This window comes from Heterocephalus glaber, unplaced genomic scaffold (genome assembly GCF_053883595.1).
Source record: "Heterocephalus glaber isolate CG9 unplaced genomic scaffold, H.glaber_assembly_v1.0 deba00001662, whole genome shotgun sequence".
Lineage (NCBI taxonomy): Eukaryota > Metazoa > Chordata > Mammalia > Rodentia > Bathyergidae > Heterocephalus > Heterocephalus glaber.
The window spans coordinates 16,709,400-16,720,318 of record NW_028258403.1 but is presented as its reverse complement, the minus strand read 5'-3'; the positions used below and the strand labels follow the sequence as shown (position 1 = coordinate 16,720,318).

At 35.4% G+C, this 10,919-nt stretch overlaps 1 pseudogene; it reads left to right on the top strand.

Annotated features, from left to right (window-relative positions):
• Nucleotides 1-5,780: 5,780 nt before the first annotated feature.
• On the top strand, nt 5,781-6,219 carry LOC101707339 (small ribosomal subunit protein uS13 pseudogene; annotated as a pseudogene).
• The last annotated feature ends 4,700 nt before the right edge of the window (nt 6,220-10,919 follow it).

Sequence of the window (10,919 nt, the reverse complement as noted above, 5' to 3'; positions counted from 1 at the left end):
TAAAGTTAGTCATAATAATGCTTTATTATCCTTCTAACTGCTAAAAGATCTATTGTGATTTTTTATCTCATTCCTGATTTTGATAATTTGTATCTTCCTTTGCCTTTTCTTAACCACTCTGGCTAGAGGTTTATCTTTTTTTTTTTTTTTTTTTTTTTTTTTTTTTTTGAGGTTTATCATTTTAACTCATCTCTTCAAATAATAAGATTTTGATCCGGGCATGGTAGCACTTTACTCTTTATCATTTATTTTAGATATATGTGCTTTCTTAATGTAGGCCTTTAGTACTAGGCATATCATACTAAGTACTGGTTTGGCAGTCTTCTACAAGTTTTGATGTGTCATATTTTCATGTTTATTCCAAAACAGTTTCCAATTTTTCTTTTGGTTTCTCTTTGAATCATGGGTTCTTTAAAATTTAGAAATATGTTCTTTTAGTTTCCATTGTTTGAGAATTTTCCTAAGATATTCTGGTTATTGATTTGTAGTTTAAGTCTATTATGAACAAAGACACACATTTTTATGAATTGAAAACCTATAAACATATTAAGACATACATTTTGACCCCAAAATATGGTTTACTTCATAAATGTTCTGTGTGTGTGTGAAAAGAATGTGCACTGAGGTTTAATCTCAGTGCTTCAGTGGTAGAGTACAAGCTCAGCATGTGTAAGGGTTTGAGTTTGATCTCCACCACCATATACACACACAAACACACACACACACACACACACACACACATACACACACAGTGCATTCTACTGCCATTGGATGGAGTTTTCTAAAATTGATCAATTAGATCAGATTGGTTAATGCTGTTTGTCTTTTATATCCTTGCTTATTTTCTGCCTAATTATTTAGAGAAGAATGTTTAAGTCCCTGTAATTATGGATTTATCTATTTCTCATTTTTTTCATGTATTTTGAATCTCTTTTTAGGTACATAGATATTTTGGATTGTTATGTCCTATTGATGAATTGACTCCTTTATCATTATGAAATTACATTCTTAATCCCTCTTAATAGCCATTGTTCTGAAATATATTTTGTTTGCTATTAACAATAACTCCAGGGGCTAGGGATGTAGCTCAGTGGTAGAGCTCTTTCTAGCATGTACAAGGCTCTGGGTTCAATCTCCAGAAATGAAAGAAAAATCATTCCAGCTTTCATTTGAATAATATTTGCACAGAATGCCCGTCTTGTTACTTTTCACCTATTTGTGTCTTTCTGTTTAAAATGTGATTCTTCCACTGGCTGTGCGCTATGGTTTAAATAAGGATGGTGTCCCCCAAAGGTCTATGTGTTAAAGGCTTGGTCCCCCAGGTGGTGGTGTTGAGAGGTGCCATAGAGTAGGGCCTCCAGGAAGCCATCTGGTTGTTATGGATGTGCTCAAAAGACATTATGGGATCCCAGTCTCTTCCTCTTTCTTTCTCTCTGCTTCCTGGCTCATGATATGAGCAATTTGCTCTGACATGCACTTCCCACCATTGCCATCCAGCACCGTCACCAGAGCACCAAAGCACTGAGGCTTCCTGATCTTGGACTAAAACCTCCAGAACCATGAGCTAAATAAGCCTTTCTTTCTTCAAAAGTTAATTGCCTCAGGTATTGCATTGCAGCAATGTGAAACTGACTAATACACTTTGCTTATTCTGGCATCTTTGGAAAATAGCACTAGCACTCCAAGAGACTATGAGGAAACACAATAAAACCCAAAAGAAGAAAAAGATAAAGACTCAAGGGACTCCTCAAGAGAATGGGTGGAAAAATCATCTGTCTTTCTCTAAATCCAAGGAAAAGAAATCTATTTCCAAAGAGTTGGTTAGTAATGATCTTGTAGAGATGCTGTCAGTGCAAGTCTTCTCAATAAGAAATCTTCAACCAAAGAGAAAGAGCAAAGTAATCTGAAAGAGGCAGACAGTAGGAATATCTCCAAGAAAAAGAGAAAATTCTGTTCCAAGAAAGAATTAGTCAGTAGTGAACTTAAAGAGGCTACAGGCAGCAAAAACAGATTTAGAAAAAGAAATTTACAAAAACTATTCCAGGAAAATTAGAATGGATATTCTCTGGTGGAGAGACATATCTCAGGGTATCATTTTCCAACCCTTGCCCTATATCCAAATTAAACAAATTCATAGACACACACACACACAAACACACACACACACACAAATGCATTTCATGTAAGCAGCATATAAATAGACTTAGATATTTTATCCAATCTGATTATCTGCATCTTATAATTGGGGTTTTCAGATTGTCTTAAATGTCATCATTGTTATAGTTAGGTTTGAAGATATCATATTACTATTTTCTTCTTTATGTTCATCTGTTATTTTCCCTTTTCTTTCTTTTTCCTGCCTTCTTTTCAATTGAGTAAAATAAATACACTCTTACTGGGTATAAAAATGTACTTTTTCTAGATTAGAACTTTTTTCTTTACTTTCTTGAAAGATGCTTCTTCATTGTTTCAAATGAAAAATCTACTGTCACCTTTGTCTTCGTTCCTCTATATGTAACATGTATGTGGTAAGCAAAATAATCATGCACACCTGATTTACATAATAATATTTGGGCTTTTTAGCACCTATTTTTAACTTTGCATTGATGCTATGATGGTATGTGACCTTTGGAGATCTTGGAATGGGGTGAATGCATTTTACATGTGGGACAGATAGGTATATTTAGGGATCAGAAGGTGGACTGTAGTAGGCAGTCCTCCCAAAAGTGTCCATCTCCTAATTCCTGAAATCTATGACTATGTTAAGTTATATAGCAAAGGATAAAGTTGCAGATAGAATTGATTGCTAATCAAATGACCTTAAAATAGAGAGGTTATCCAGGTGAATCCAATGTAATAAATAAGCCTATTTTAAAGAGAAGAAAGACAAAAGAGTTAGAAAAAACAAGTGATGATGGAAGGATAAGAGAGATGCTTTGTAGCTGGCCCCTAAAAGCTAGAGAAAATGGAGAGGCTGGTTCTTTCCTAGAGCTTCCAGAAAGGCATGTAGCCCTGGTGACACTTTGGCTTTAGCCTGTGGGCTGACCCACAGAACAGTAAGGTAATAAGTGTATATTGTTTTCAGTCTCTAAATTTGAGATAATTTATATGATAGTAACAAGAAACATGTATCTTTGTTATTCTCTGGCTGCCTTTAAGATTTTTTTATCATTGATTTAATACATAGCTTTCTTACATGCCATACACATATTCCCATCTTTTCCCCAGAAAAGATACTAATAAAAATGCAACTTTGTTATTTTTTTAAGTATCCCAACCTCTGCCTCATTTATTTCAAATGCTGATAGCATTAATGACCCAGAAGCTCACAAGGAAGAGCCTTGATAATCTAATGTATTTCTCTGTAAGTCTCCTTTCTATAGTCTTACAAATCTTCTCTCTTGGAAATAGCTCTGGAGCTTCCATATGATTATGTTCCTTCTTTTTTTTTAGATAGGCTCTCTCCATGTAGTTCAGGCTGCCTTTGAGCTCATTATGGAGCCCAAACTGTCTCTGAACTCACAACAATCTTCCTGACTCAGCCTCCCAAGAGCTGGGATTATAGCCGTGCACCACTATGCCTGGAAAAAATGCAACTTTAAACATATTTGTCCCTGAATGGGATTAATATGAGAAAATGGAAAAATAGGAACAAAATCTTTGTAAATAAGGAGGAATGGTGAGGTTGAAGGGAGGGGTGGGCAAGGGTGAAAAATAAGAACCAAGAGAGACTATGTAAAGGTGCAAATTTCCAATGATGAATGTCATTATATTGTATACCTAAAATGTACCAATGATTAGAATGAATAATCAATAATGCAAAATAGGAAGAAAAGGTCCAAAGGGGTAGGGGTAGTGGGAGGGGCAGGGGAAAGGAAAGAAGGGAAAGAAAAATGATGAGAAATGGAAAAAATGGAAATAAAGTCTTTGTAAATAGGGAAGGGTGGAGGGGGTGAAGGGAGGGCTAGGAATGGGGTAAAAAGAACCAAGATGCATTATGTAAAGGTACAGTTCCCAATGAGAAATGTAATTATGTTGTATACCTAAAATGTATCAATAAAAGAATTTAATTTTAAAAAAAAGAAGAAAAGGTCTAAAGGAGTAGTGGAAGTGGGAGGGGTAGGAGAAAGGAAAGAAGGGAAAAGAAAAAATGTAAGAAAAGAAAATGAAAACAAAGTCTTTGCAAATAGGGAAGGGTGTAGGAGGTGAAGATAGGGCAGGGGAAAGGGAAGAAAAATAAGAACCAAGATAATCATGTAAAGGTACAAGATCCCAATGATGAATGTAACTGTATTTTATACCTAAAATGTACCAATAAACTTAATGGAAAAAAATAAATGCTTACTGGAAAACAACAAAAAAATCCATCATAAACTGAAAATATTATTAAGTTGAAAATTCATTTAATGTATCTAGCCTACTAAACATTACAGCTTTTCCTAGCCTACTTTAAACATACTCAGAACACTATCCTATAAACCCATCAAACATAAAGCCTATTTTATAATAAAGTGTTGACTATATCCTCTGCACACACACATGCATGTTTATAGATCTCATGGGATGTGAAAACACAACATCCAAAAACACAGTACACCGTAGGGTATCCATTTGCCCCCATAATCTCATGGCTAACTAATCACTGAGGCTGCCTGCTGCTGCCCAGCATCACAGGAGTAGTGTACTACACATCACAGCACATCACAAGCCCAGCAAAAAAATCAAAATTCAAACTAGGGATGTGGCTCAGTGTAAGGGCCCTGTGTTCAGTCCCCAGTACTGGAAAAATAATTCTTCACAAAAATATGAAGAGCTAGTGAAATAGTCAAGGATTTACTAAAAAGTAAATTTACCTAAATTGTATTTTGAAACAGGGATTCACTAAGTTGCTAAATTGCTCAGGCTGGCTGGGCTTAAACTTGAAATCCTCTTTTCTCAGCCTCTCAGAGTGATAGAATTACAGGTGTGCACCCTACACCTGTCTTAAAAATAATTTTGAAGCACTCTTGCTTACAAAAACAAGATAAGCTAGGATACCTGGCCAGTAATATTATTGGAAATAATATTTTCAACTACAGTTTATGAATCCTGCTTTATCTCTTGGCAAACATTTGATATGAGGAAGTAAGTATGCCTGACTCCAATCTCTGAACAAAATTGTCCCCTGGTTGCAAGCCCTGAGGCAAGTAACTTACTTGGAAAGAACCAGGAACCAATATAAATCACTATCCACTGCTAGTATTAAGATAGATTGAAAGTCAGTTTGTAAAATAATTTAGTCTTATCTTGTAAAGATAAACATTAATATAGCCAATCTATACAGAAATTCCACCCCTAGTTATCTATATCCAAGTGGAGATCTTGCATATGAACATTAGGAGAAATATACAAGTACTGACCTTAATAGCAAAAAAATACTTTAAATACCCTATAGCAGCAAAATAGAATGAACTATAGATACATGTGAAAAAAATGAATGAACCTTAGCCACAACATAGAGCGGGGAAGGAAGTCTTAGAAGACTATAAGACTTTATTTTTTGCAAACTTCAAAATACAAATGCATATATGTGCATACAAAAAATGACATATACACACATGCATATATATAGACATATCTATAATTACAAATGTGATGCATATAAACTTTTAAAATGAAAAACAATAATAAAATTGGTTGAATGATTACCTATTGGAAGAAGGCAGCAGGGACAGAATGGGAGAAAATAAAAGCAGATCTTCTTCAGTGAAGCTTTCCTGCTGCCTCTGACTACAGCTGCCATGTCTCTAGTGATCCCCGAGACATTCCAACACATTTTTCAAGTACTGAACACAATATCAATGGCCAGTAGAAAACAGCCCTTGCAACCACAGCCATAAGTGTACCATTAAGATAGTTCATGTGATGTGGAGGAAAGCAGATGGTGACCTTGCCAAGAAGGTGAGAGAACTCACCAAGGATGAGGTACAACCTATGATCACCTCACACCAGAACAAGATCCTAGACTGGTGCCTGACCAAATGGAAGTATGGAAAGGATGGAAAATACAGCCAGGTGCTGGCCAGTGGTGTGGATAACAAGCTCCATGAAGACCTGGAGCAACTGAAGATTCAGGCTCATAAAGAGCAGTGCCACTTCTGGAGCCTTCGTATCTGAAGCCAGGGCACCAAGACTGCTGGCCAGTGTGTCTACACTGTGGATGTGTCCAAGAAGAAATAAGTCTGCAGGCATTTTCTGCTGATAGTGTACATATGTGCATAGATAGGTAGACAGAGAGATAGACAGAGGGGAAGAGGGGAGGGAAGGGGGGAAGGAGAAAGAAAAAGTACATATAAGTAACTAGTAATTTTCTAGTTCTTGGGTTGGAGGATAGTTTTCTTTAAATTTATTATATTATGAGTAAATAAAATTAAAAGGATCACACATATATACCAGTGGTAATGATAGCACATTTTTAATCAAAGATTTTAATCAGCTCAAGTTTATACAGCTGAGTCCCATTTTTTTTTAAGAGTAAAAATAAACAGGTTCATTGATGTATATATGTGTATAGATTACATGTCCCAGACTCATATGAAACTTGTGATCAGGAAAGCATGTATAAATATTAAAATATTTAAATTTTTATAATTTAAAATTTTTTCTATATTTTACTTAAGTAAATCATACGTACTTTTATCACAGGTTATAAAGGTAAGCATTGTTTAAGAGACTTTTGTTTCAGATGTGGCATGTAAGGTGCATGCCTGTGCAGATATATTAGATGTGTGCCACCTCAAAAAGCTGTGCCCTCGCTCACCTGGGAGGCTTCCTTGGCACCCTCTGGCTTCATCTTTTCCATTTGATGTTTAACTCCTTATTGACTCAATTAGACCATTTTAAAACCACATGCTTTTATTCTTGGGCTCCATTCTGATCTCTAGAGGAGAAATAATGACAATGGTAATAGGGTTGAAAGGGGCTGAGAGAAAAAAAACCCAGGGAATGTGCAGCCTCCCCCAGATTTTACTATGCAGACCCTCTCTCACACTTGTGCATCTAAGCTGGGTTTTTAAAATATCCCTAACCCTTCACAGACAGTCCAGGGGTTTGTAAATTGAGATAGGAAATCATGAATCAAGAAATGTTTTTAAAAATGTCTTTACTCTTATGAAAACAGTTTGAAGACAAGTAGTCTATATTCTTGGGCAACCAACATCATTGAATTCTGACATATAAAAACCCCCAAATGCCCTCTGCCGGCAGCCAGTGTTAACCACCACTAGTCTGTAGCTACAAAATACGTAATGCAGACCCTGTTGGTACATACTAATGTTTAAGCTGCTGGTCATATATGGGGAATTAATTATATTTTTAACTATTATTTTTTCCAAGTGACAAAATGGAACTCAAGCCCCATAAGTTAAGTATCTCTAAATTCCATAGAATGCACAGTTAAAAGACTGTTTTATGATGTTTTCAAATATTATAGAAAAAATTAATCTGTATACTATTTTAAAATAGAGATGGTCATTTGCAATCGTTGAGCATAATTGTTATACTAAAAATAACTGTTTTGGAAATTTTGGATTACCAACAGGTATATTCCTCAAATAAGTGTAGGTCACGTATTTATTCTAATTTCACATTTTTCCTTGGTCAAAACCAAATTTATGTCTGTCCTTTTAGTTGTTATGTAAAAATTTTAAATGCCAAAGAACAGTGACTATAAACAAGAATAAAATGTAAATTTTGTGTAATTATTAAAATTAAATTTACATTTGCTGTAGTTAATAATTTGTTACTATTGTATGAACAGGGATTTAAATGAAAGTTAAGTAAATTAAGTGAAGAGATAAAATAACATCATGAAAAGTCAGGTTATTCAAATTAATAATTTATAAACTGTACATATATTCCTGTGTAAATGTAATCACAACAAAATATTTAAAGTATCAGCATCATTTATCTTTCAACAAAAGTAATTTGTGTATTTATATAGTAACATGTATAGTACTTATTCATCTTTTATCTAGAGAGATTGAAATACTATCCTTCCCAATTTTCAAATTTGTAATTTTTTTTTCAATTTTGTAATAGTCTTGTGCATGTATATTGATGTCACTAAAGCCTCCCACAACTTTGTGTATAACTGAATGAGCCAATAACAATGTTTCTTGCCTATAAAAAGAAACTATGAGGGCTGGGGATTTAGCTCAGTGGTTCTGCTGCCTGTGCTGCCTGCTCCACAAGCACAAGGACCTGAGTTCGATCCTTGGTACCAAAAAAAAAAGAAAAGAAACTATGAAACGATCTAGCTCTAGATCTTTATATAAAGACCAATGAAGAAATTCATTTTTAATGTGAATTAATGTTTACTAATGTGCTATTTGTAAATTTTCTATATTAAATTATCAGGGATTTTTATTTGTTTGATTGTTTTCAAAGTACTGGGAATTGAGCCCAGGGATGCTTTACCACTGAGCTACATATTTAGCCCTTTGTATTTTTTACTTTAAGATAAAGTCTTATTAAGTTGTAAGGCTAGCTCAAATTTGATCTTCCTGCCTCAGCCCCCTTAGTAGCTGGGATTACAGGCATGTGCCACCATGCCCAGGTAGAACACTCTATAAATAACGTCCTAGAGATTCTATTGACTATAAATAGATAATTAGGTAAAAACACAGCCATACAAAACTCTATGTTAATAATTTTGTGGATAAATTCAGGGAAGTGTGAAACAAAAACCTACATATTTATTGATTTAATAGTCAAATATAAACTATTATTTATATATTTACTGACATACATCCCCAGAGCACTTTGATCTATATTAAAAGTTGTTTCATTTTGTTCAATTACATTTTGTTTCTATAGCAACCTAAAGTATATAATCAGCTGCAGTGTCTCTAAGAATTTTACCATGGTGAATTTTTTTCAGTTAGTAAACTGTAATAAAAATATAATCCTTGTTTAGAACTCTTATCTTCTTCATGAATATCCTTTAATTAGTGTGCAATAGGATTAAATACAACTGCAGCCTCATTATACAATTTGGAATAATTAGAAGGAAAAATATAAATTCTAAACTAAGTACTTGAGTCTTGTAGGAATTTACTGCCACCTTCAGGTTTTATTCAAAATGCACTGGAACAGTAGCTTTCACATTTCCAGGAGATAGATGACCCTTGGTTTAGGTAGTAGAAATATTTTGTTTTGGAAAGCAAAATACTAAGTTCGACTGCAATGCAAATGTCGTTCAGGAAAAGTCTTTTCACCTTATTTTGCCTTTTTTTATTTTTTCACTAATACATAATTGAAAATTAAAGCCTAAGTTATTTTCTACCAATCATTATAATTACATACTGAAAGCTCTTACAATACTGTCCAAAATACAATTAAGTATTTGTAGGCTAAATCTAATGAAAAACTCAAAACAAAATTATTTCAAAACTGGGTGTGGTGGAGCCACAGAGTGATACCACATGCCTATAATCCCTGCTCTCTGGAGGCTGAGGCAGGATTGCCACGAGATGACCAGGAACACAATTGAGATGGGTTTCTTGCTCATTGCAGTGAGGAAGAAAGCACACAATGGGGAACTGAGTGTCTGAGTAAGAAGGTAGTAGGAAGAACTTACAGAACTTGGGCTTATCTAAACACATCTTGAGTAGGGGTCAAGGAAACAGGCTTTCTTTGGATAAAATGCTGTCAGGAAGTGGGGACAATACTATGAGTCTTAATAAATCTTTTGGATTTTTTTTTCTTTTTTTTAAGACAGGGCCTCACTATTAGTTCAGGCTGGCCTCAGCCTCCCAAGTGCTGGGATTACAGGCATGGGCCACCACACCCAGTATTTAATAAATCTTATTTGTAAAGCAGGAGTAATGGAGGCTAAGGTTATAGTTGACATTACACTTTAGATCTAAAACATCCCCCCAAAGTCGCATATGTTCAGAGCCAGGGCTTTTGGATCATGACACTTTACTCATGCGTGGATTCAGCTGAATGTGCTGTGGTGTTAGGAGATGGGGCCTGCTTAGAAGAGGTGGATCACTAGGGGTGTGACCTGGAAGGGTGTATTCTTTTTTTTTTTTTTTTTTTTTTTTGTACCAGAGATCGAACTCGGGACCTTGTGCTCGCAAGGCAGGCAGTGGAACTACTGAGCTAAATCCCCAGCCGTGGATGGGTGTATTGTTATCCCCAACTCCTCCCTTCTCTTAACTCTACTTCTGGCTGCTGTGGGGTGAACAGTTCTCCTCTGCCATGCCCTTCCACCATGCCATTTCTGGGCTTGGAGCTGGACAAACATGCACAGACTGAACCCTCTGAAACCATGAGCCAAAATAAACCTCTCCCTCTTTAAATTTGCAGGTGCCAGGTATTCCAGCAACAGGAACACAACTAATACAGTTAGTAAAGCAGCAGCAGTCATTCATATTAGCCAGGATGAAAATCCTTAGTCTTTTGTTGTTTGCAGACTGATCTTGTTTAAGTCTATATATAGTTAGGCAAGATTATGGGGGTACATGGAAAAAATCTTGGTTTTTGTACTCAGCTCATCATGGTCACAGACTGGTCTTGTTTGATGTTGATACTACATGAAATTGTTAATGTTCACAGGAGAACATTCAAGACTTAGCTCTGAGCACCAGGCAGTTCCTACTTGTCCAGAACTGTAAAAGAATTGAAGTCCAGATGGAAAATTTCAAAAACTCAGTTCTGGGTTTTAGAAATACTGTAATATTTGCTATAGACAGAAAAAAGCAAGAAACATAAGCAGTTAGACCATTATAATCATTCCAGTAAAATATACCAGCGGCTGGAACTAGGGCAGATCAGTGGGAGTAAAGATGGTTTCAGGAAATTTTTTGAGTTAGAATCTGTAAGTCTGGATAATTATAAAGATATGAGGAGTGAGGAGTCAAAATATGTAGATA